The sequence below is a fragment of the Notolepis coatsorum genome (genome assembly GCF_963971535.1).
Source record: "Notolepis coatsorum genome assembly, chromosome: 2".
NCBI classification, from domain to species: domain Eukaryota; kingdom Metazoa; phylum Chordata; class Actinopteri; order Aulopiformes; family Paralepididae; genus Notolepis; species Notolepis coatsorum.
The window spans coordinates 226,867,361-226,894,405 of record NC_140166.1 but is presented as its reverse complement, the minus strand read 5'-3'; the positions used below and the strand labels follow the sequence as shown (position 1 = coordinate 226,894,405).

General features: G+C 44.6%; 1 pseudogene across 1 annotated transcript in view; it reads left to right on the top strand.

Moving 5' to 3' along the window:
• The window catches only part of LOC311223832 (mitogen-activated protein kinase-binding protein 1-like), a 161,237-nt pseudogene that overhangs the window by 117,830 nt on the left and 16,362 nt on the right, over positions 1-27,045 (top strand). The window contains exons 11-24 of the transcript XR_014621036.1: positions 1,969-2,186; positions 3,492-3,562; positions 6,283-6,404; positions 13,565-13,640; positions 15,054-15,165; positions 16,182-16,245; positions 16,604-16,732; positions 18,114-18,241; positions 19,472-19,521; positions 22,164-22,319; positions 23,116-23,253; positions 23,735-23,865; positions 25,256-25,401; positions 26,707-26,895. The product of XR_014621036.1 is annotated as a mitogen-activated protein kinase-binding protein 1-like (transcript). The remainder of the gene's footprint in view (positions 1-1,968; positions 2,187-3,491; positions 3,563-6,282; positions 6,405-13,564; positions 13,641-15,053; positions 15,166-16,181; positions 16,246-16,603; positions 16,733-18,113; positions 18,242-19,471; positions 19,522-22,163; positions 22,320-23,115; positions 23,254-23,734; positions 23,866-25,255; positions 25,402-26,706; positions 26,896-27,045) is intronic.

Here is a 27,045-nt window from a genome sequence, read left to right as displayed (position 1 = left end):
AGCAGACACTTCACATAGCAGGGTTAGCTAGCAACAGACACGTCACATAGCAGGGTTAGCTAGCAACAGACACGTCACATAGCAGGGTTAGCTAGGAGCAGACACTTCACATAGCAGGGTTAGCTAGGAGCAGACACGTCACATAGCAGGGTTAGCTAGGAGCAGACACTTCACATAGCAGGGTTAGCTAGGAGCAGACACGTCACATAGCAGGGTTAGCTAGCAACAGACACGTCACATAGCAGGGTTAGCTAGGAGCAGACACTTCACATAGCAGGGTTAGCTAGGATTAGACACTTCTCATAGCAGGGTTAGCTAGGAGCAGACACTTCACATAGCAGGGTTAGCCAGGAGCAGACACTTCACATAGCCGGGTTAGCTAGCAACAGACACGTCACATAGCAGGGTTAGCTAGGAGCAGACACTTCACATAGCAGGGTTAGCTAGGATTAGACACTTCTCATAGCAGGGTTAGCTAGCAACAGACACTTCACATAGCAGGGTTAGCCAGGAGCAGACACTTCACATAGCCGGGTTAGCTAGGATTAGACACTTCTCATAGCAGGGTTAGCTAGGAGCAGACACTTCACATAGCAGGGTTAGCTAGGATTAGACACTTCTCATAGCAGGGTTAGCTAGAAGCAGACACTTCTCATAGCAGGGTTAGCTAGGAGCAGACACTTCACATAGCAGGGTTAGCTAGGAGCAGACACTTCACATAGCAGGGTTAGCTAGGAGCAGACACTTCACATAGCAGGGTTAGCTAGGAGCAGACACTTCACATAGCAGGGTTAGCTAGCAACAGACACTTCTCATAGCAGGGTTAGCTAGCAGCAGACACTTCACATAGCAGGGTTAGCTAGCAGCAGACACTTCACATAGCAGGGTTAGCTAGCAGCAGACACTTCACATAGCAGGGTTAGCTAGCAGCAGACACTTCACATAGCAGGGTTAGCTAGGAGCAGACACTTCACATAGCAGGGTTAGCTAGGAGCAGACACTTCACATAGCAGGGTTAGCTAGCAGCAGACACTTCACATAGCAGGGTTAGCTAGCAGCAGACACTTCACATAGCAGAGTTAGCTAGCAGCAGACACTTCTCATAGAAGGGTTAGCTACTAGCACATAGTAGCTAACACTTCACATAGCAGGATTAGCTAGCATGAAGTGATTGCTGTCAACAGTATTTGTGATCTCTAGTTTCAAATGATAGCGTTTGAAATCCTGGAGTCCGCAAAATATGGTAGCGTAAACAGGCCGATATTGGCCCAATAAACAGTAATTTCCTACACATAGACTGAATTATCAGATCCCAACACAATGCCAGACAGATCCATCATAAATGGATTAAGCAACATTGTTACATAGACTTTACCCTCAACTACCAACTCCATCTCTGCACACAAATAAAATAAAGATAATTGCAGTAAATTGAATGTATCAAGCAAGTAGGCTATTTACTGTATATTAATAAACTCAATGAAATATTCATTGAGTTTCTAATCTCTTGATACTGACTACTGCCTAGTTCTGCCCTGAGAGAGTTGTGTATTTGTAGGTTTTGGGAGATGAGGCTGTTACTGAAAATACGCCTTGTCTGCTGGATTATGTGGCTTGTGTCTTTAGTATAGCACTGTTTGGTTTCTGCCAGTAATATCTCCCCCTCTCTTTTTCTCTCTCTCCACTTCACCCTCTCTTTCTCCCTCTTTTTCCCTCTCTCCACTTCACCCTCTCTCTCTCTCTGTCGCTCTCTCTCTCCACTTCACCCCCTCTCTCTCTCTATCTCTCTCTCTGTCTCTCTCTCTCTCCGTCTCTCTGTCTCTCCTCTCTCTCTCTGTCTCTCCTCTCTTTCTCTCTCTCTCTCTCTGTCTCTGTCTCTCCTCTCTCTCTCTCCGTCTCTCTCTCTTTGTCTCTCCTCTCTCTCTCCATATCTCTGTCTCTCCTCTGTCTCTCCTCTCTCTCTCTCTCTCTCTCTCTCTCTCTCTCTCTCTCTCTCTCTCTCTCTCTCTCTCTCTCTGTCTCTGTCTCTCTCTCTGTCTCTCTCTCTCTCTCCCTCCCAGGTATGAAGCTGTTGGCGACAGCGAGTCGCGACCGCCTGATCCACGTGTTGGATGCCGAGCGCGACTACGGCCTGCTGCAGACCCTGGACGAACACTCGTCCTCCATCACGGCCGTGCGCTTCGCCGGTGAGTGAACCTTGACCTTTGACCCTGTGACCCTAGATCCCCCGCACAGTGGCAGGGTACTGAATATAGGCCACTGATTGGGTTCATGTCATGATAAAGAAAATGGAGAAACATAACAAAAACTCCACTCACCAGTTCCTTCTCGTGTCCCTTCTCTGCTGTCAAATTCCCCGCAACTTCCTGTTTACCTCTTTCACCGACGCCCACGTGACGTATTTCGACCAATTACAGCCTATTCCCTGCTAAGTCCCCGGATCACACGTGAATTATAAACAGCGTCTCCATGCACAAGCCTCAACTAAGCATACAGCGCTTCCATACATCCGAAATGAAATCATATAGTAATAATCATAGCTCAACTACAACTTATTAATATTCACATAAACGCACAGTATATAAAACAATACTTAACATTAACTTATTTACATCACACAGAATCAAAGTGCAAGGTGTCTTTCCAATGGACTACCTCAAGCCTCTTATCTCACCTAAACCTCCACCACCCCATAGAAAGCTACACTCTGTGTAGCGCCTGGTCAGGTGTCCAGTCCACGGAGTTTCCTTCTCACCCGAGAGTTTCATTTGCATTGGGTTTAAATTAGGGATGTCCGATATTATCAGCCTACCGATATTATCGGCCGATATTGGCATTAAAATTAGGGATGTCCGATATTATCGGTATCGGTTTTCAATTTTTCTTTTTTTTTAATAAATTTTTTTATTACATTTTTTTACATTTATTTAACCTTTATTTACCCAGGCAAGCAAGTAAGAACAAATTCTGATTGTATTTATTGTCAAAAGTATGCATAATGTTGTGTTATTTCCACAACAAGAGATATATGTTAATTACCTGAAATTATTCCTTTTTTTGGGGGGGGGGCGGGGACCCTGCATATATCGGTATCGGTTGATATCGGTTGATATCGGTATCGGAAATTAAGAGTTGGACAATATCGGTATATCGGTATCTGTAAAAAAGCCAATATCGAACATCCCTAATTAAAATGTAATATCGTAAATTATCGGTATCGGTTTTCTTTTTACATTTATTTAACCTTTATTTACCCAGGCAAGCAAGTAAGAACAAATTCTTATTTTATTTATTGTGAAAAGTATGCATAATGTTGTGTTTTTTGGGGGGGGGGGGGGGGGACAATATCGGTATATCGGATATCGGTAAAAAAAAAGCCAATATCGAACATCCCTAGTTTAAATGGAGAGTTTCAGTGTTGTATGTTTGTAAATGCTTTTTCAGAAGCCTCTACTTTGTACCCATGGTTACATTGTTTCTTTTTCTCTAAGCCAATGAGGGCAAAGTGAGGATGATCAGCTGTGGTGCCGACAAGAGCATCTACTTCCGCACAGCTCAGAAGGTAACGACTATAGATACATTTACTGTTTATTTATCTATTTTTTTTTATTTACCTTCATCTTCCCAGAGAAGCATGGATGCTCTGCTTCACACTCGTACAGTTACTGTACAACCACAGTCTGACACTGTTGACCACTAGGAGCTGCCCAGTACAACCATAGTCTGACACTGTTGACCACTAGGAGCTGCCCAGTACAACCACAGTCTGACACTTTTGACCACTAGGAGCTGCTCAGTACAACCACAGTCTGACACTGTTGACCACTAGGAGCTGCCCAGTACAACCACAGTCTGACACTGTTGACCACTAGGAGCTGCCCAGTACAACCACAGTCTGACAGTGTTGACCACTAGGAGCTGGCCAGTACAACCACAGGCTGACACTGTTGACCACTAGGAGCTGCCCAGTACAACCACAGGCTGACACTGTTGACCACTAGGAGCTGCCCAGTACAACCAGTCTGACACTGTTGACCACTAGGAGCTGCCCAGTACAACCAGTCTGACACTGTTGACCACTAGGAGCTGCCCAGTACAACCAGTCTGACACTGTTGACCACTAGGAGCTGCCCAGTACAACCAGTCTGACACTGTTGACCACTAGGAGCTGCCCAGTACAACCAGTCTGACACTGTTGACCACTAGGAGCTGCCCAGTACAACCACAGGCTGACACTGTTGACCACTAGGAGCTGCCCAGTACAACCAGTCTGACACTGTTGACACTGCATGTACAATAATGCTGTATATATCATATATATACCTCATATATATATCCATATATGTCTGAATATACCTATAATACTTTCTATATACATACTACATATGACCCATATAACTCTGTATGATAGCATGCACAATAATGCTATATATACTGTATATATACTTATTCTTACCGTATATATATATACACATCTGTCTGTACATACCTGCATATAATACTTTTTACTTATCTGTACATGTAGATACTATATCTGTACATATCCTTTACCTACTCTTACTAGTTACACTGCTGGCCAGTACAACTTACTACCATAGTGTCTTTATACATCACTGTACATATTAATACTACAACTCTGTACATACATCTGATTAGCACTATTACTCAGTAGTACTAATTTGTAATTTATATATTTTATACCCAGTTTAATCACCTGTACATTGTAATTACTATCGCACTTAACTGTTCTATTTACACCCTGGTTGGATGCCAAACTTACTTTTGTTGTACTGTACTTGTGCTGTATAATGACAATACATTTTAATCTAATCTAATAAAGATGTTCCATCAACAACAACATAAAATCTTTATTTCATTATCAGTTGGAAAGGCTCCTTTGATCTCTTCTTCTCCATCGTTAGAACGCTCCTATCGTTAAAGTTGCGATTACCCCTCAGTGACTTTACTTAATTACCGACCTCATCTCCTGCTGGTTAATTAAAGTCTCCATGGTGGCCTAGTTAATGGAAACTGATCTCTCCAGATGGGGGGGGGGGGGGGGTTCTCCTCACGCACTCTCCTCTCCAAAAACCTACCATGTCGGTACCATCTGTCACCGGTCTGTGAGTTTTTATTACATTTAGTCCTTTAGCTGTCGCTTTTATCCAAAGCGATTTACAAGTTCTGTACAAAAAGGCAGAACTTGAGTGCTACAGTCTTGAGTGCATGCATAGTAGCTAATAATATAGGCAAGGAAGATCTTCTCTTTCTCTCTCTCTATATCAGAGCATGTGAGCGGAGCGGGTGGATTTTGAAGTGAGCGCGGAGTGGGCTTTAAAATGGGTCAGAGTGACTCCGGAGCGAGAGCTCTCCTCCGCTCCGAGCCGCTCAGTGCACACGATCACACAGTGGTTTAAAGTGATGTAATATACATGTAGTACAATGCCAAAGCAATAGGTGGCGATGTAGTTCAAACATGAAGGCCATTTTCAACCAATCAGAAGGGTGAACGCGTCACTAGTCACTCACTACACATCCTGCTAAGTCAAAACATAAATCCGCCATCTTTAAATCACCTCGGGAAGTATTTAGCATCATTTATTTTCAGCAAGAAACAAACAAAGTGCAATAAAAAAAAGGATACATTCACTGTGTTCTGCCTCATTTATTGATGAAACGAAACCAACATCAACACAATGTACCACCAAGAGCGGAGAGTTTAGTCTCACTGATGTTGTTAGCTTACATGCTAACGTGAATGGGATCTGCCAGTATAAACACTTAGCATTGCGGCTAGGCTAGCGAACATTTTAGCATAGTAAAGCTAGTAGAATGGTTGAAAACGTTATAACAGATTGCAGAATGGGTACAATACAATACGGCTCAATGCAAACAATTGTTAAGGGGCCCAGGGGGTGCAGACTGTTGTAGTTTGGTCAAATCAAGCTAATTTACATCATGCTCCAAAAAAAAACGTTTTTTTCTGCTGAGCGGGCTGGAGCGCTTGATGCGCAAATGAAGTTGAGCGCTGAGCGGCTTGGGGGGGGGGGGGGGGGGGGGGTGGCAACATGAGCGAATGAGAGTGGAACTAAGCCGCGAAGAGCGGATTTCTCGGCCACTCCGCGCCGCTCACATGCTCTGCTCTATATCACCCTCTGTTTCCCCGCCTCTCTGATTATCACACGTCCTCCTCACAACAGAATAATAGGATTCTGGTTAAAGAATCATCAAAGGGGCCCTCTAAATGTTTGACCTTGTTCTTCTTGTTACTATCCTCCATAGACAGAGGACGGGATGGAGTTCACGCGGACCCACCACATCGCCCGGAAGACCACCTTGTACGACATGGACGTGGACCCGACCAGGAAGTACGCTGCTGTGGGCTGCCAGGACCGCAGCATCAGGTGAGTGTCGGTCGGGATGCTTCTGTTGGCTTTAGTAGTGGAAGTTCACGTTCTGTTAAAGGTCCCATGTTTTGCTATTCCTTTCACTATTTGGGCAATTTAAAAAAATTCCTGTGAGTCTATGGAACACATCTGTACGTTTTTTTTTCTTTTTTAAATTCATTGTTTTGTATTTCTAATCAAATACTCTAAAGCAGCATTTTTCCACTTCAAGATTTCAAGCTGTTTTGGGCTGGGCTCCGAGAGAGAGAGAGAGAGAGAGAGAGAGAGAGAGAGAGAGAGAGAGAGAGAGAGAGAGAGAGAGAGAGAGAGAGAGAGAGAGAGAGAGAGAGAGAGAGAGAGAGAGAGAGAGAGAGAGGATAGATCGCTCCATGCGCGCGCGTGCGCTGTGTGAGCGGCTCCTCGCGATTGTGTGTAAAATGCAGGTGGGGAGAGAGAGAGAGAGGGAGAGTCTGGGACAGGGAGACCGCTTCTGCATTATTCCCACTGCTCCGTCGTTGAGCGAATTGTTGATTGTGGGCGGTGACTACAACCAGATCAGCGCCTTGCTACGTAGGATAGCGAGTCAATTCTGAATGGCTTGGTTCAGTGGGGGAGGTTCTTGTCTGAGCTGAACTGAAGAAACGGGAGTAGCTAGAGATTTCACATCAAATCAGTGTTGGTACAACCCCACATTGCTAGAAAACAATGCTAAACACTGGAAAAGGCCATTTATAAGGGGACCTTTAACTTTACGCTCACGTTCTGTTGGCTTTAGTAGTGGACGCTCTGTTGGCTTTAGTAGTGGACGCTCTGTTGGCTTTAGTAGTGGACGCTCTGTTGGCTTTAGTAGTGGACGCTTTGTTGGCTTTAGTAGTGGACGCTCACGTTCTGAACCGTACCGAGTGAGAGAGGGAGAGAGCGAGTGAGTGAACGAGGGAGCAAGTGAACTATAGAGTGAGCAAGTCAATGAATGAGTGAGTGAGTTTAGCGAGCAAATTAAGTGACTGTGAAGGAAGAGCAGAAAGCTAACCGTTTTATTAATGAAAACAAGCATCTTCTTTGATAACCTTTTTTAAAGGAAGATAATATGCTATTGGAGCCAGTCCTAGTATCTGTTCATCTGTGTGCATATGGCTATGCATGCGTGTTACTTAACCCACACAAATAATCCTGCCTGCAGACTGACCTTTATTGATCCCCTTGGGGAGGGGGAGGGAAGGTACAGGTATGGGTAACAGTAGAAAGACATAAATATAGGCATTCAAATTAGATCTGAATGTAAAAATAGGAGGAAAAACATAAACAGTGTAAACAATAGAATGAACTCTGGATATAAAATATGATAAAAAAATAATAAACAGTGTAAATATTATAATTAATTAAATAATTTGAATCTGAATATATACTAAGAGTAAAAGTAAACAATGTAAACAAGGTGTCTGTGTTTTCCACCAAAAGTAGGCGCGGCCGGTGTGGCGTAGTCCACAAAATAAACCAGAGGAGACATCTGAAGAAAAAAACATCACACCTCAAAAGGGTTAAAAAGAACCTTTGTCGGGCGCCCCCGTGGTGCACCGCATAGTGCCTCGCACACCTACGCGGCCGTCGCGGGTTCGCCTCCCGTTCCCGGCGATATTTGTCGCATGTCTTCCCCACATCTCCCGTTCTCCCTCTCCTCTGTCGGTCCTGCGTGACCAGAAAAGCTGTAAAAATGCTTTTCCTCTCCGAGGAAATTTGAAATGTGAACTTCTGTACGGTTTCTAGACTGAAAATCTCAGCTTCAGCTTTTATACCGCCATAGGCTGTTTTCTCTAACCCCAAAGTGTAGGCTAACCCCAAACTGCACTGCTCTGTCTCTGTCGTTGGCTAACAGCTGGTGAAATTTTTTAGGAATGTGGCAGAGTTGTCCTTTACTTTTGACCTCTTTCTCCATTCTTCTGAGTAAATACCTACCTTTCTCCATTGACCATATTCATACGGTGGCCATCTTGCTCTTATGTCATGCTAAGCGTGACACAAGAGCAAAATGGCTGCCGTGTGAATATGGTCAATTCTGAGTAAACGCCTCTAACACTGATTGTAAATGTCTTCTCTACTCCTCTCTCTCCACTTCTCTTCCTCTTTTTGTCTCTTTTCATCTCTTCTCCTGTCTCCTCTCCCCTCCTCTCATTCACTTCTCTCCTCTCCCCTCCTCTTTCACTTCACTCCGAGTCCTTTCACCTCCACTCTTCTCTCCCGCATATCCTCTTCTCTCTTGCCGTCGTCTCTCCTCCTCCTCTTCCTCTCCTCCTCTCTCCCTCTTCAATGCGTTAACCCACGTCTGCAGTTTCTCTGTCGGATCTGCTCTAATCATGTCCTCAACTAGATACCGATACCATGATGTTTGATGAGAGGATGTGGGAGAGGACAGTGAGGTTGCGTTGTCCACCCCTAGTGACGGGAATAGAGCAGTGAATGCCCACGTCCACTAGAGGGAGCTGTTACTCTGAAGATTAACAGCGTGTGTGTATGATCAAGAATCGAGAGGTTTATTTGTCACATAAAATACCAGGGTGGCATACAGTGAAATGCGGGTGGTCTTGCCCGCATTGATTGTGCAAAATACAATAATAAAATAGGCATCGAAAAAATTAAATAGATAAGACACAAGATTATGCATGATTTCTCAACCAGGCTTTAGCAAGTAGAGGCATCATAATCCGGGATGGGCAGTAACTGTGTGGGTGTGTATGTGTGTGCATGTGCGTGTGTGTCCGTGTGACGTGCAAACTGAGACAAAAAAAATTGGTTATTTTACAGAAACAAATCAGCTGGAAGATGATTGTTGAAGCAGTCTTTATGTGAGTTTGGGATTATGGTTATGGTGATAATGATTATGGCCCCTTCCACTTTTTGTTTTACCTCTAGACACGGTGTATCACTCTGCTCTTAGATTCATTACTGAATCGTATGGTTCTGTTCTGATACGATTGATCCAATACGATATACGTCTTTTCAATCCCTGTACAAAACTCAAGGGCCTTGCAGCATAAGCCAGTCATTCTAGTGAGTGAGGGGGCAGCCTGTACGTTAATGCCAAGCAAGCAGTGCAAAAATGCTTCCGCATTCGTCACCGCACGCTAGTGCGGTAAAGCGCCCTTCTTTTCAGACAAATGCTACCGTGCGTGCACCGGCGGCGGCGTGCTCGCTCAGGTGCGTGCGTGCGCCGGCGTGCTCGCGCGAGGTGCCCGCGCATGCGCATGAGATCCCGCCTTGAGCGGAGCTCAATATATAAAAGTCACCGCCCCTTATTCAGTATCTACCAATAGCTCAATTGGCAAGGACACATGGCTGTGGATCCTATGGCTTGTTTGCTGGCGAGTTCGAATCCCATTGAAAATATTTTTTAACGTGATTTTTTTTTAACGTGTATTATTTCGCCGGTTAAGGTTATTTCGCCGGTTAAGGTTAGGCATGGTTAAGGTTAAGGTTAAGGTTAGGCATTGTTTCGGAGTTGGTTAAGGTTAGAACGGTTAAGTTTAGGCGCTGTTAAGGAGCTGGTTAAGGTTAGAGTTTGTCAAAGAGAATGGCAATATAATTTCTATGGTTAAGGTTAGGCATGGTTTCGGAGTTGGTTAAGGTTAGAACGGTTAAGTTTAGGCGTTGTTAAGGAGCTGGTTAAGGTTAGAGTTTGTCAAAGAGAATGGCAATAGACAGCCTATTTCCGCGCGACCTGGGCGCTGGGCGGCGGAAAATGAAAGGCGCATTACTGCATGCCACTAAGGTAAATTTTTGCACTGCTTGCTTGGCATAAAGCTACACGCGAGGGGGCAAGCGTGACTCAGGAGGTAGAGCAGGTCGTCCCCGTTCGAATCCGGCTTCTCCTGGCAGCGTGTCGAAGTGTCCTTGAGCAAGATACTGTACTTAACCCCTAACTGGCACCTTGCATGGTTGCCTCCAAGCGGTGTGTGAGTGAATGGGTGTATGTGAAGCAGAAGTTGTAAAGCGCTTTGGATAAAAGCACCATACAAATGCAGTTCAGTCCATAGTGAGTTTGATACATATGTGATATAAAATAGTAACTTTCCGATAAGGGCTTTATAGATAAACACATATATCCATACATATCATATCTCTTGGCTAGAGAAGACCAGCTGGCATGGTCATACAGGCTGGCAGACTGACTGACTGACTGATTGATGGACTTGCTGACTAGTGGGGTTTGCATCCTGGTGTTCAACACAGCCTGTAGTCTGACCCCTGCTGGCCGGCTGAGGGATAGCACACAGCTCATTACAATACTCACCAGCTGAAGAGATTCACAGGCTATGCATAAAACAGAACAAGAGGGAAATAATTCCTCAGTGGACAAAGTGCTTTGTTAATATATTATCTACCAATATATATATATATATATATATATATATATATATATATATATATATATATATATATATATATATATATATATATATATATATATATATATATGCCTCATCTATTCATATTTCAATTCATATACAATACATCAATCAATAGACTGAGACCTAAATGATAATTGAGTACCTCAGTTTCAAGTTTCAAGTTTCTTTAATAGTTGTCATACAGAAGTACAGAATACTTTCATACAAAGAGACTGTGCTAGACAAGATAGTATCAAATAACATAGTATAGCATGTAATTTAGAAGAAGAAAATGAGGTCACAGTGTTCGGTATAGACATATGTACAATGTTCTGAGTTACCATATAATATACAATACTATGCAGTGTACTAATGTACAGTACTATCTAGTTCAAAGCAGAAATGGGATGAGGTACAATTTAGGTACAATTTACAGTAAGGTGTACGAGTTGTAGTGCAATCCTTCATCAATAAATATAAAGTGTGGGGAGTGGGTGCTACAGTGTGTTTGTTTAAAGTGGGTGTGTGCTATAAAGTGTGTGGAGTGGGTGCTACAGTGTGTTTGTTTAAAGTGAGTGTGTGCGTGTGGATGTGTGTGCTATGTGCGTTTGGTGGTTGTTGTTGTGTAGTGTTCATTCATTGTTCGTTTAGCAGCCTGATGGCCTGGGGATAGAAGCTTCTTCTGAGTCTTTCTGTGCTCGCCTTGAGACTCCGGTATCGCTTGCCTGACCGCAGCAGTTCAAAGAGGCAGTTGTTCGGGTGACTGGAGTCTTTAATGATTCTCTTAGCCTTGCCCTTGCAACGCTTGTTGTAAATGTTCTGGAGGGTGGGGAGCCCCCCTCCAATTGTGCGTTCGGCTGAACGTGTCACTCTTTGTAGTCTGCTTCGGTCTTGTGCAGTGCTATTCCCAAACCAGGAGGTGATGTTGCCGGTCAAGATGCTCTCTATTGTACATGAGTAGAAGTTCTTAAGGATCTTCTGACTGACTTGGAACTTCCTTAGGCGCCTGAGGAAGTAGAGGCGTTGTCGTGCCTTCTTCACAACACTGTCAATGTGTGTGGTCCATGTCAAGTCCTCGGATATGTAGGCTCCGAGGTACTTAAAGCTGTTGACTCTCTCAACCGGTGCCCCGTCGATGCTGAGGGGGCTGTAGTCCTTGACCCCGACCTCCTGAAGTCCACAATCATCTCCTTTGTTTTGCTGACGTTCAGGGAGAGGCTGTTTTCCTGGCACCATCCCGCCAGGACCTTGACCTCTTCCAGGTAGGCCCTCTCGTCGTTGGCAGAGATCAGGCCCACCACCACTGTGTCGTCAGCAAATTTGATGATTGTATTCCTACTCCGCTGAGCCACACAGTCGTGTGTGTACAGGGAGTAGAGGAGGGGACTCAGAACACAGCCCTGGGGGGCCCCTATGTTGAGGGTGATGGATGAGGAGGTGCAGTTGCCTGCTCTCACCACCTGGGGTCTGCCAGTCAGGCATAGAACCATAGAACCATATACGTTTTCAGAGGAGCAACGTTTTCAAACTCTATTATCTAAAGATGGTTTTTGATTGATTGATTGAAAACTTTATTAACAGATTGCAGAATGGGTACAATACAGTACAGCTCAATACACACAATTGTTAAGGGGATGCAGACCAGAGAAAGACTTTCGTCTTGTTTACATCAGGGTCCCCCATTTAGAGTGAGTTAGAGTGTTGTGTTCATTCATAGTTAAAGACAGTAGAGGTTGAGTACCAGTACTTTATTATCTAAAGATGGTGAGTTAGAGTGTTGTGTTCATTCATAGTTAAAGACAGTAGAGGTTGAGTACCGGTACTTTATTATCTAAAGATGGTGAGTTAGAGTGTTGTGTTCATTCATAGTTAAACACAGGAGAGGTTGAGTACTTTATTATCTAAAGATGGTGAGTTAGAGTGTTGTGTTCATTCATAGTTAAAGACAGTAGAGGTTGAGTACTTTATTATCTAAAAATGGTGAGTTAGAGTGTTGTGTTCATTCATAGTTAAACACAGTAGAGGTTGAGTACTTTATTATCTAAAGATGGTGAGTTAGAGTGTTGTGTTCATTCATAGTCAAAGACGGTAGAGGTTGAGTACTTTATTATCTAAAGATGGTGAGTTAGAGTGTTGTGTTCATTCATAGTTAAACACAGTAGAGGTTGAGTACTTTATTATCTAAAGATGGTGAGTTAGAGTGTTGAGATGGTACCCATACTTTCACTTAAGTATAATTTCTGGGTACTTTTTACACCCCTGCTGTGGGGCGGCGTGGCTCAGGGGTAGAGTGGGCGTCCAATGATCGAAGGGTTGGTGGTTCGAATCCCGCTCAAGCCCATGTCCATCCCATTGCCGTTGTGTCCATGGGCAAGACACTTAACCTACTTGCCTCGTATGAATGTGTATGAATGTTGGTGGTGGTCGGAGGGGCCGTAGGCGTTGATTATTCGCCACGCTTCCGTGAGTCTGCCTCAGGGCAGCTCTGGCTGCAATTGTAGCTTACCACCACCGGTATGACTGTGTATGAACGAATAATGGACTCTGTGAAGCGCTCTGAGTCAGAGCAACAGTCAGTCAGAGAAGAGCGCTATATAAATCCAATCCAATATTATTTGTGTTCATTCATAGTTAAAGACAGTAGAGGTTGAGTACTTTATTATCTAAAGATGGTGAGTTAGAGTGTTGTGTTCATTCATAGTTAAACACAGTAGAGGTTGAGTAGTGTCTTGTGTGATATATCACAGTCACACTCCCAATCCCTTTCTGAATCCACGCCTTTCGTCTTCCCTTCAGGATCTTCAACATCAGCGACGGCAAACAGAAGAAGCTCTACAAGGGCTCCCAGGGGGAGGACGGCACCGTCATCAAGGTGACTACAATGCAGCGGTGTAAAGTACTTGAGTAGTTGTACTTCGTTACAATACTTAAGTACTGTTTTTTGGGGATTTGTACTTTACTCAAGTATTATTAGGTTTGTATACTTGTACTTTTACCCAATTACATTTCAGAGAAAAAAAAACATACTTTTTTACTCCTTACATTTAAAATGCAGACATACAAAGTACAAATCTCGCAGGTCCAACTATTTTAATTAGTGTATTTGTTTCTCTGGCCGAACTGACGTTAACGTTATTAATCCTGCAGCCGCAATTTATTTAAAAACAGCCAATCAAATCCTGATCAATGGAAAATGTACTCGCCCATACCCGTGCTGATTGGTCCTTGTGCAAGACTAGAAAGCAGGTATCTTTGATTAAACACCTGCTATCAGAAGTTTTTACTTTGACTTTTTAGTACTTAAGTACATTTAAACGTAGAAACGTTTTGACTTTTACTCAAGTGTGTTTTTAGCCAGATACTCTGACTTTTACTTGAGTAAGATTTTGAGATGGTACCCATACTTTCACTTAAGTATAATTTCTGGGTACTTTTTACACCCCTGCTACAATGAGAGGTAGACATATTCTGATATAATCTGAATCGGAAATCAGAAAGGTGTTTATTGCCATGTAAGCTTGCACATACAAGGCATTTGTTTTGGCCGTTTGGTGCGACATTAACAGACAATTAAAGGTAGAATCAAATTAAATGGAATATATAAACTAAAATAAAAGTACAATATAATATAGGACAGGGCTGTACAATTGTGCAGGATGTAGTAGAGAATCAAGTATCAAGAGGTTTATTTGTCACATACATACCAGGGCATACAGTGAAATGCGGGTGGTCATGCCCGCATTGATTGTGCAAAATACACTAATAAAATAGGCATAGAAAAAAATTAAATAGGTAAGACACAAGATATGCATGGTAAAAAAGACATGCTAAGTTCCTGAGAAACCGGTTCCTATATACACTACTATACAATATACAATGTACAATTATTAACTCTTAATGTATCTAAACTATACTATACAGTACCTCCTTCCTTTAAAGTGACTTTCTATTTTTTTTAAAGTGACATTTTGTTTAAAGTGATTTAAAGAGTATACACTAAATACTAATAGAAACACAGTGGAATAGAATATGTTGCAGGGCTGTGCACTGAGACACTGTTTTTGCACCGTCACTGCTTAGCCCCGCCCAGGATGATTGTGATTGGTCATGTCCAGGATGATTGTGATTGGTTTAAATAAATACAAACGAGCCAGAGCGTTTTTCCCGCTATGCCGGAACGATAACAGGTTCAGCCAGACCTCCCTCTCCGGCGCATTATGGATATAACGACGCAATATTTAACGTGAAAACGTCCAATATCTCTCTGATTGTATATGTCTCCCAGGTGCAGACAGACCCGTCTGGCCTGTACGTCGCCACCAGCTGCTCCGACAAGAACATCTGCATCTTTGACTTCTACTCAGGGGAGTGCGTGGCCACCATGTATGGACACTCTGGTGAGTAGCAGAGAAGCTTCAGACAGGCAGCTCACAGTAACAACATGTAAACTAAAGGTTTACTACACACTCTGGTTAGTAGCAGAGAAGCTTCAGACAGGCAGCTCACAGTAACAACATGTAAACTAAAGGTTTACTACACACTCTGGTGAGTAGCAGAGAAGCTTCAGACAGGCAGCTCACAGTAACAACATGTAAACTAAAGGTTTACTACACACTCTGGTGAGTAGCAGAGAAGCTTCAGACAGGCAGCTCACAGCATCACAACATGTAAACTAAAGGTTTACTACACACTCTGGTGAGTAGCAGAGAAGCTTCAGACAGGCAGCTCACAGTAACAACATGTAAACTAAAGGTTTACTACACACTCTGGTGAGTAGCAGAGAAGCTTCAGACAGGCAGCTCACAGCATCACAACATGTAAACTAAAGGTTTACTACACACTCTGGTGAGTAGCAGAGAAGCTTCAGACAGGCAGCTCACAGCATCACAACATGTAAACTAAAGGTTTACTACACACTCTGGTTAGTAGCAGAGAAGCTTCAGACAGGCAGCTCACAGTAACAACATGTAAACTAAAGGTTTACTACACACTCTGGTGAGTAGCAGAGAAGCTTCAGACAGGCAGCTCACAGCATCACAACATGTAAACTAAAGGTTTCCACACTCTGGTGAGTAGCAGAGAAGCTTCAGACAGGCAGCTCACAGTAACAACATGTAAACTAAAGGTTTACTACACACTCTGGTGAGTAGCAGAGAAGCTTCAGACAGGCAGCTCACAGTAACAACATGTAAACTAAAGGTTTACTACACACTCTGGTTAGTAGCAGAGAAGCTTCAGACAGGCAGCTCACAGCATCACAACATGTAAACTAAAGGTTTCCACGAAACCTTGAATATTTCTGTCCTCGTGTATTTCTGATGTTTGATTCTTCTGTCATGGAGTAACTGTTCTCTCTCTGACTAACTGACTGATCTCTCTGACTGGCTGGCTGGCTGATTGTTCTTTCTTACAGAGGTTGTGACGGGGATGAAGTTCACCAACGATTGCAAACACCTGGTCACTGTCTCTGGAGACAGGTAACACATACTGTTGAGTGAGTGAGTGAGTGAGTGAGTGAGTGAGTGAGTGAGTGAGTGAGTGAGTGAGTGAGTGAGTGAGTGAGTGAGTGAGTGAGTGAGTGAGTGAGTGAGTGAGTGAGTGAGTGAGTGAGTGAGTGAGTGAGTGAGTGAGTGAGTGAGTGAGTGAGTGAGTTGAGTGAGTTGAGTGATGTGTTTGACAGAGATGAGACATTGTAAAATGAGTGAGTAAGTGAAAGATAATTTGGCTAAATTATCGTGATCAATTGTATCCTGACATGAATGTGTGTGTGCGTGTGTGTGTGTGTGTGTGTGCGTGTGCGTGTGTGTGTGCGTGTGTGTGTGTGTGTGTGTGTAGCTGTATCTTTGTGTGGCGTCTGAACCCGGAGTTGACCATCAATATGCGCCAGAGGCTGTCAGACCTCAGACAGCAGAGCGGCAACCAGACCTCCCAGAAGACTCCTCTACACAAGCCTAGTAATACCAGGTACTACACACACAGTACACACAGTACACACACAGACCTCCCAGAAGACTCCTCTACACAAACCTAGTAATACCAGGTACTACACACACAGTACACACACAGTACACACAGACCTCCCAGAAGACTCCTCTACACAAACCTAGTAATACCAGGTAATACACACACAGTACACACAGTACACACACAGACCTCCCAGAAGACTCCTCTACACAAACCTAGTAATACCAGGTACTACACACACAGTACACACACAGTACACACAGATCTCCCAGAAGACTCCTCTACACAAACCTAGTAATACCAGGTACTACACACACAGTACACACAGTACACACTACACACACAGACCTCCCAGAAGACTCCTCTACACAAGCCTAGTAATACCAGGTACTACACACACAGTACACACACAGACCTCCCAGAAGACTCCTCTACACAAACCTAGTAATACCAGGTACTACACACACAGTACACACTACACACACACAGACCTCCCAGAGGACTCCTCTACACAAAGCTAGTAATACCAGGTACTACACACACAGTACACACTACACACACACAGACCTCCCAGAGGACTCCTCTACACAAACCTAGTAATACCAGGTACTACACACACAGTACACACAGTACACACACAGACCTCCCAGAAGACTCCTCTACACAAACCTAGTAATACCAGGTACTACACACACAGTACACACACAGACCTCCCAGAAGGGAGGTACCCACTGGCTAACCCTGGTGACGTGCTAGCACCTTGTTGCTCATTATGCACAGAGTTAATTATATTGTTATATTGTTTACGCTGCCTTTTAATTCTATTTTTATTTGTACTTCTCCACTGTACTATAATTCTGTGACCTGTACCATGTCTTCTACTACCTGTACCCCCCCCCCTCCCCCATGCTTCTATGATGCCTGGATTTCCCCCAAGGGGATCAATAAAGGAATATCTTATCTTATCTTATGCTGGCTCTCACTGCCTAGCTATCTACACGTTGGGTTGTGATGGCCATTAGGGGCCATGTGGTAGGCTAGAGAGAACAGTTTATGAATGCTATTAGATAATTATGTTGGCAATAAACTTAGATTAGAATTGTAATGTTGCGTCGATGGGTAATGTCAGTTGTGCACCGAGCATTTTGGCTGTTGAGTGGGGCTTGACGAGCCTTTGGTCAATTATTATAGCCCTTATTAAAGGTTTATTTGCCCCCATGATTAGTGTGGGTGTTTGGCAACGGGATTCTTCATTGAGTGCTTGTCTTGTATTTTATTATAAATAAACACTTTAATCAACACGTGTGTGTGTGTGTGTGTGTGTGTGTGCGTGCGCGCGTCTGCGTGCCTGTGCACCTTTTGTTTGTGTTTGTCTCTGTAGCACCAAGAAGGAGGTCCAGATCTCTCCTCCCATAATGACCATGTCTTCAGACAGCGATAAGGAGGAAGAGGAGGAACTGATCTCTCCTTATATGGTCCCGGGAGGAAGCCTGGGGGAGGAGGACACAGGTCAGTTGCTATGTTTACAGAAGGTTATAGAGAACCCTCTATGTTATTACACTCTGCAGAATAATGTCACAGGTCAGTTAATATAGTTACTGGGGCTGTGTGTATATTATAGTTACTAGGAGATTATACATAGCAAAATGTTATGTTACTGACTGGTAGGGCTGTCCCCGAAGCCTGTTTTTGGGATTCGAACTTTGTCAGGGTTTTGCGAACGAACGTTCGAACCTGCGTTTTTTTTTTTTTTTTTTTTTGGTATTTTTTCCCCCTCCATTTTCCTCCGATTTTCTCCCATCCCAATGTTAGTCGTATGCCAATTCCCAGTCCCTTCCTGATCGCTGCGCACTTACCCCCCACAGTCAGATCATCTGGGAGAGTGGAGGCTACCACGTGCTTCCTCCGACACACGTCCAGCCAATCACCGCTTCTTTTCACCTGGCAGCGCGGATTCTCATTGAGAGGGCGTAGCGTGTGGGAGGACCACACTATCCCCCTCACGTCCAATCCGCGCTTAGCAGGCGCCCCGACCGAACTGTAGGAGTCGCTGTTTACAACGACCCGGACCCACCCCGCCAGCTTCTCCCACCCTCTGATACAGCCAATTGTATCAGTGCAGACGGCCAGCCAAGCTGGTGACAACCCCGGAGCTGTGAGCTGGATTCGAACAGGTGAATCGAGCTCACAGCTCCGGGGCTGGTGACGAACGCAATCTCCGCTCGGCCACCTAACCGCCCCTCGAACCTGCGTTTTTAATAAAAAATTATAATAATTGAAACTTTCAAAATACATTTATTTTATTTTTTTATTTTTTATAGATATCCTCAAACTAAATCCTCAATTTGAATAAAGTGATTAATCTGATTAAATTAGTCTTTCTTTTTTATTAAATCAACTTTCTTTAATGAATATAACTCAGCAGTTTTTTTAATACTATAATATTAGTGTAGCCTAATCTTTATCTACAACTGTGAAGAAAAACCCCATTGGTTTAAACAGAATTAATAGACATAAAAAAAAATTTATAAAAAAAAGAATCTTCAAAATAAAAGATTCTAATTTTGATTTAGAATTCGAATGCCAACGTAACAAACGAACGTTTCAAACATTCGGGCTCAGCCTTACTGACTGGTTCTACCTGGATCTCCTGATGTATGTTACTGACTGGTTCTACCATCTGATGTATGTTACTGACTGGTTCTACCTGCTGATGTGTGTTACTGTCTCCCTCTGCAGATACCTCGGAGGAGAAGTACAACTCTCTAAACTCCCGAGAGCTGAAGAAGGTCAGTCGCTGCCCTCCTCCATCACCGCTGTGCTAATATTTATAATTAACTTGAATCATATTCTACTTGTTGCGCAACTCTACTCTCTCTCGCTCTCTTTTTCTCGTTCTCGTTATTTTTTCTGTACACAAAATGTGCATAAAAAGTAACCTGACCCACCAGATGATCTTTCACGCAGAACCATCTGGGGAGTCGTCCTTTGAAAATGTTTGGAATAGGGCGGCTGGGTGGCACAGCGGTCTAAGCGCTCGTCACCAACGCAAGAGACACCGGTATCGAATCCGGCTGTCAGCGTTGCCTCCGGCTTGGGCCGGCCGTCATACTGGCTCAAATGGCAGAGTCAGCGGGAGGGAAGCCGGTGGGGTGGTATTCTGGTCGTTGTAAACAACGACTCCTATAGGTTCGGTCAGGGCGCCTGCACAGCAAAGAAGGGATATGGTGAGGGTAGTGTGACCTCCCACGCGTTACACCTCGCCAATGAGAGTCCACGCTGGCAGGTGAAAAGAAGTGACTGGCTGCCTCCACATGTATCGGAGGGGACATGTGATTGGCTTCTATCCTCCCTACGACCGGCCAGTGGGGGGCACATGCGAGCAACGATCAGGACGGGGGAGGGAGAATTGGCACGAGAGGAAAATTGGGATGGGAGAAAAATCACAGAAAAAGGGAGGAGAAAAAGTAGATCAAAAAAATTAATTTAAGATGTGGATAATGGAATCAAATTCGGACATAAACCATCAAGTTTTTCACTTCATAACAGCCTTTTTAACAGATTATTGGCCTCAGAAATCTCTCATTTACCAACCTGACGGTGAATGCACGTATATATCTTTGGGTAGTGTAGAAGTCTAAGCACTCGTCTTCCACCGCAGAGACCCGGGTTCTGGCCTGACGTTTCTACAAACACAATTGTCAGTGTTCACGGGTGGGAAGCCATAGGGCAGCATGTGGTAGTCTACACCCTCCCCAGACAGACAGTAGGGCAGCATGTGGTAGTCTACAGTACACCCTCCCCAGACCCACAGTAGGGCAGCATGTGGTAGTCTACAGTACACCCTCCCCAGACCCACAGTAGGGCAGCATGTGGTAGTCTACACACCCTCCTAGAGCTGCCGCGGTATTGATTATTTCCTTATCGCACAAATTTGCAAAATATTTCCTACCGCCGCGGTTTTTACCGCACGCACACAAAAAATTAAAAAAAAAAGTTTGAATGCATTTTTTTTTTTAGTAGTAGTCTACTCTTTATAGCATATAGCCTGCCTCTAGTCTAAATGTCTATCTTTAGAGGATGACTTTGCAGCATGAATATTGTTTGGGATTCGGCAAGCACGCATTAGTTATTGAAAGTGAAACACGGATGCGCAGTTCACTCGGTGTCGCGGGCACCCCCCCGACCCTTTCTTATTATTATTACTATAAAGTTACTACTTTATAATAAAGGCATTCGTTTTGTGGCATTGACATTATATAGTTATGCGTTCAATAACATCAGCGTATTTACCGGACCATAGCAAGCAATACTCTATTCATATCTCAGTTCCTTTCTTTGCTCAGAGCGTGCCGAGTTGTCCCATTCTGCGGTCTGTTAATAAAGTTTTCAATCAGACAAGTGTATAGAACGAAGGGCTTTTATTATAACATTCGTTGCAGACAGTAAAATCATTATGTCTCGTTTAGTACTCCTGAAGAGCGATGATAGTCCACTCCGGCGGAGAGTTAAAGCTAACGTTATTAGCCGTGTTGTGATGTGCTGACATTCAGGAAGTAAAAACGTGTGACGCGTCTCTCTTCTGACCAATCAGTGGTCTGCAATGTTTCACGTGACTTTTCTGGTACCCAATAGGGTCGCTTGGAACCTCGATAGACGAGTAGGGTATATCTGCAGAGCCGCAAGCCCAACGAGAGGAGGGTAAATTATTATTATTATTATAAAAAACAGCGGTGACGCGGTATTCAGCCTACTCTGCGGTGGCCGTGATGTAACAGCGATACCGCGGTAATGCGGTAATCGCGGCAGCTCTACACCCTCCCCAGACAGACAATAGGGCAGCATGTAGTAGTCTACACACCCTCCCCAGACTGACAGTAGGGCAGCATGTAGTAGTCTACACACCCTCCCCAGACAGACAGTAGGGCAGCATGTAGTAGTCTACACACCCTCCCCAGACCGACAGTAGGGCAGCATGTGGTAGTCTACACCCTCTCCAGACTGACAGTAGGGCAGCATGTGGTAGTCTACACCCTCCCCAGACCCACAGTAGGGCAGCATGTGGTAGTCTACACCCTCCCCAGACCGACAGTAGGGCAGCATGTGGTAGTCTACACCCTCCCCAGACCCACAGTAGGGCAGCATGTGGTAGTCTACACCCTCCCCAGACCGACAGTAGGGCAGCATGTGGTAGTCTACACCCTCCCCAGACCCACAGTAGGGCAGCATGTGGTAGTCTACACCCTCCCCAGACTGACAGTAGGGCAGCATGTGGTAGTCTACACCCTCCCCAGACCGACAGTAGGGTAGTGCACCGGCCAGGAAGGGAATTGACCTAACAACTAAATTGGGGGATGGGAGCAAATGATGAAAAAGCCATAATATTCTATGCAGCATTGTTTGATATGACGAGTGCGTGTCTCCGCTCCAGGAGGACTCGTCGGGCGCCCGGGCCCCTCGGCGCCGCTGGTCCAGGAAGAACAGGGGCAGTGTGGACGGACTGCTGATGGTGAAGTCCATGCTGGACCTGCGGCAGCTGGACTCCTTCTCCCTGCAGAGCCACAAGCAGGAGGAGGCCACGGACCAGGTACCAGAACCAGAATCTCCCTTTTTCACTAACTTACTGAATTTATTCTTTTTTTCTTTCTTGTGTCAAACATCAAAGTAACTGAACACTATTGACGTTCATTTATCTTTTCTAGTCCCTTGTTAGGCCCCTCCCCCTGTAGTTAAACCTGACCTAAACTCTTAACTTTACACCCAGGTGATTAAGTGAAACCTGACCTAAGCTTCTAACCTTCACACCCAGGTGATTAGGGCTGTCTCCGACTAAGGATTTGGATAGTCGACTATGATTGGCCGAAATTATCCGATAGTCGACTATTAGTCGACTATGGGGGAAAGAATATGTAAAAAAAAAATAGTATAATTACTGTACATTATTTCTTTTCTTTTTTTTTATCATTCCATTTGGGCTGTGGGGGGTGCTTAATGTCTGACGGAAGGCTTCTTGTCCTCTGCAAAAGTATGCAATTGGTCCACAGATGGATACATCTTGATATTTGTCTAGTCTAGTGTGTTCATTAGATGGGTGAAATCCTCTTTCAGTGCCTCTGTGCTTGTTTTCTTAGGCAGTTAGCCTCGTTGGTATGCACGCCATTAGCGTTAGCCACGCTTCTAGGCCTCTTTTCTTTTGAAAAGAATGATAAAAAAATATATAATAAATAATTAAAAAATTATAATATAGATTTTTTGTATTCAACTAAGAGGTTGGCAGTCGACTACGGCTCCTTTCGAACGATTAGTCGACTATTTGACTAATAGGGGTCAGCCCTACAGGTGATTGAGTAAGACCTGACCTAAGCTCCTAACTTCACACCCAGGTGCAGCAGCAGCCCCCAGAGGTCAGGGAGTCCCCCAGTAGCCTGAGGAGGAGGAGTCAAGGAGGAGGAGCAGTGGAGCTGAACAGGACAGGAGAGGAGCTGGGGAGCACAGTCAGCCTGCAGGTCTCCTACGCATGGGTGAGAGAGAGAGAGAGAGAGAGAGAGAGAGAGAGAGAGAGAGAGAGAGAGAGAGAGAGAGAGAGAGAGAGAGAGAGAGAGAGAGAGAGAGAGAGAGAGAGAGAGAGAGAGAGAGAGAGAGAGAGAGAGAGAGAGAGAGAGAGAGAGAGAGAGAGAGAGAGAGAGAGAGAGAGAGAGAGAGATAATAGAAGGATGAAAGAGAGAAAGCGGGAGAGAGAAGGATTAGAGAGAGGGAAGGATGAGAGAGAGGGATGAGAGAGAGGGAAGGATGAGAAAGAGAGAGAGAGACAGGCAGAGAGAAAGCAAGAGAGAGAGAAGGATGAGAGAGAGAGGAGAAAGAGAGAGAAAAGGATGAGAGAGAGACAGACAGCCAGACGGACATTGTCAACCACATAAAAACAGAATAATGAGAAGTGTTTGTGTGTGCGTGTGCGTGTGTGTATGTGTGTGTGTGTGTGTGTGTGTGTGTGCGTGCGTGCAGGCGGAGGAGTGTGAGGAGAAGGCCGGTCGGCAGAGACCAGACTCCATCCTTCTGTCCCCAGAGACCCCCGACAGAGACGGCCCTGTCCTCTACCCCGACAGCTGGGAGGAGCGCGTCAGCCTGGCCGGCAGGTAGAACACTGTGTTTCTGTCGCCTGTGTTGTGAATAAAGGATGTCACGGTATGAGGTGTTGACAGTTGACCATTATAGTAATGATATGACATGCGTAGTTTAAGTCCATGTGATTATTATCTGATCATTTATTTTGTAACATTATGGACACAGTTTATTAGGATACAATTATAAAATTATTATTTTCCACTTGTTTTGGTTTTACAAAGGAAGAAATAGACCTAGTTTTAGGCTAATATGAATGAAAAAAGATTAAAAGGTGATGTGTTGGTGTCTTGTTACCGTGGTGATGTGTTGGTGTCTTGTTACCGTGGCGATGTGTTGGTGTCTTGTTACCGTGGCGATGCGTTGGTGTCTTGTTACCGTGGTGATGCGTTGGTGTCTTGTCTCTCAACCCGTAACAAATTCCTGGAGTTGTAAATCACATGATTTCTCAGTTTCTCTGTAATAGCCAACATATCTCTCTACTGTAAATTAGCATAAATAGTATTTAAAGGTGCTATAGATTAAATGTTTATGTAGACTAATCATTAAAAAAGATTATAATAATAACAGAGCTTGGGTGGCGCAGCGGATATTGCGCTCGTCACCAATGCAAGAGACTCCGGTCTCGAATCCGGGTGTCAGCATTGCCTCCGGCTTGGGCCGGCCGTCATACTGGCTCAATTGGCAGAGCCAGCGAGTGGAAGTCGATGGGTGGGGATTGGACGTTGGGGACAGCGACTCCTACAGGTCGGTTGGGGGACGCCTGCACAGCAGAGACAGGAAGTGGCGGGGGTAGTGTGAGCCTCCCATACATTACACCTCGCTAATGAGAGTCCGCGCTGGCAGGTGAAAAGATGTGACAGGCTGCCTCCTCGTGTACCAGAGGGGACACGTGATGCAAGGCTTCTATCCTCCCTACAACCGACCAGTGGGGGGCATATGCGAGCAACGTTCAAGAATTGGGCAGAATTGGAAACACGAAATTGGGATGGGAGAAAAAGTGGATTAAAAAAAATAATAATAACAGAGCTTTTAGAAAGGTACGGAATAAAAGTATTGCTTTCCCCCCCAAAAAACGATTTATTTATTAACGTATTAATTAAATAATGTATTTTTTTAAAGAAATGCGTGGGTCTAAAATGAATGTTGTTTACGTGTTGTGTATCCCCTCTACTGATCTAGTGCGACATCTAGTGGCTGGATGTTATCTATAGCACCTTTAATTCATGGATTCAAATAAAGCATTCAACGTGTGTGTGTGTGTGTGTGTGTGTGTGTGTGTGTGTGTGTGTGTGTGTGTGTGTGTGTGTGTGTGTGTGTGTGTGTGTGTGTGTGTGTGTGTGTGTGTGTGTGTGTGTGTGTGTGTGTGTGTGTGTGTGTGTGTGTGTGTGTGTGTGTTCTCAGTGAATACCAGGTGAAGGAGTCACTGCGAGGCCCCCAGGGAGGGCAGGGAGGGGGGAGTCAGGACAAACACAGCCCAGACAGCGCCTGCTCCCTGGGGTACTCCTCCTCCAGCCGCCTGTCCAGCCCTGACAGACCGCCTGGAGAGGGTGAGATGTACACACGCACGCACGCACGCACACACACACACACACACACACACACACACACACACACACACACACACACACACACACACACACACACACACACAGAATACAAGCACACACACACAGAATACAAGCACACACTCACAGAATACAAGCACACACTCACAGAATACAAGCACAAACATACATACAAGCACACACAGACACATACACAAACAAACACACACAGAATACAAGCACACACAAGCACACAAATATATACACACACACACACACACACACACACACACACACACACACACAGACATACGTACAAGCACACACACACACACACACACACAAGCACACACAGCCACACACACACACACACACACACACACACACACACACACACACACACACACACACACACACACACACACATATACATACAAGCACACACAGCCACACAGCCACACACACACACACACACAGACACGCACACACACACAAACATACAAGCACACACAGACACACAAACACACAAAGATAAACATACAAACACAGCATTATATATATTTACTGCATATTATATACATATCCATATCTGTCTGCATATAATCCTCCTATACGAGGCACAGGTTAATTGGTGTAGGGTTGTCCGACGCCGCTGTTTGCTGGTTCTGTAACTATCTCTCTGACAGGACCCAATGTGTTAAGGTTGTACCTCCAATGTCCCGTCTGTCCTCAAGGGGGCGCCACAGGGCTCTGTGTTGGGCCCCTTATTGTTCACAATTTATATATAAATGACTTAGGTAAGGATGTACCCAATGCTAATTTTCAAAAGAGATAGGGGTCCGGTCTCGTTAGTCCAATCCAATCCAATCCAACTTTATTTATGAAGCGCTTTAACAGCCACAGGGGCACAAAGTGCTGTACAGAGGGAGCATATTAAAAACTATAAGCAGCACTAAAAATAGATTAAAAAAAAAAAACACTACCAAAAGTACCAAAAAGAGAAAAAAAAGGGGTAAACATACAGTAGGCAGCAATACAAATTAAAATAGATCAGAGTACTTAAAAAAATATTTAAAAGCAAAGGACACAGTAACAAAACGATACAACAACAACACAGTAAAACAATAAGCTACATGGTGTTGAAAGCCAGAAAACGGTCCCCGTTAATCAAGATGGCGGCGGACAGAGTGAACTGACTTCCCCTCAGACGGTCTCTGGTGGTACCTCGTCTAAAGGTCACCCCGCCCTGGTGAAGATGTTGTTCCCACCTCGGGATGATCATCTCATCCCTTTCCGTTTCTCCGCCAGACTCGGATCCCACCGAGCCGCTCAGCGTGGACGGGAACTCCTCCGAGCTGGAGGAGGAAGAGGAGGAGGAGGAGGGAGGAGGAGGAAGAGGAGAGAGTCAGAGGAACACACCGGTGCCACCCCAGACCCCGGACCAAGAGGCCTTCCTCAAGCAGCACTTTGGAACCCTGGCAGACCTCAACGTCACAGGTAGAACGCCATGTCCAAAAACCTGTGTGTGTGTGTGTGTGTGTGTGTAGTGTGTGTGTGTGTAGTGTGTACGTGTGTGTGTGTCAGGACTAACCCTCATAAAATCAGAAAATATGGGCATTTCAGGACCAAACATTTCCTGATTTAGTT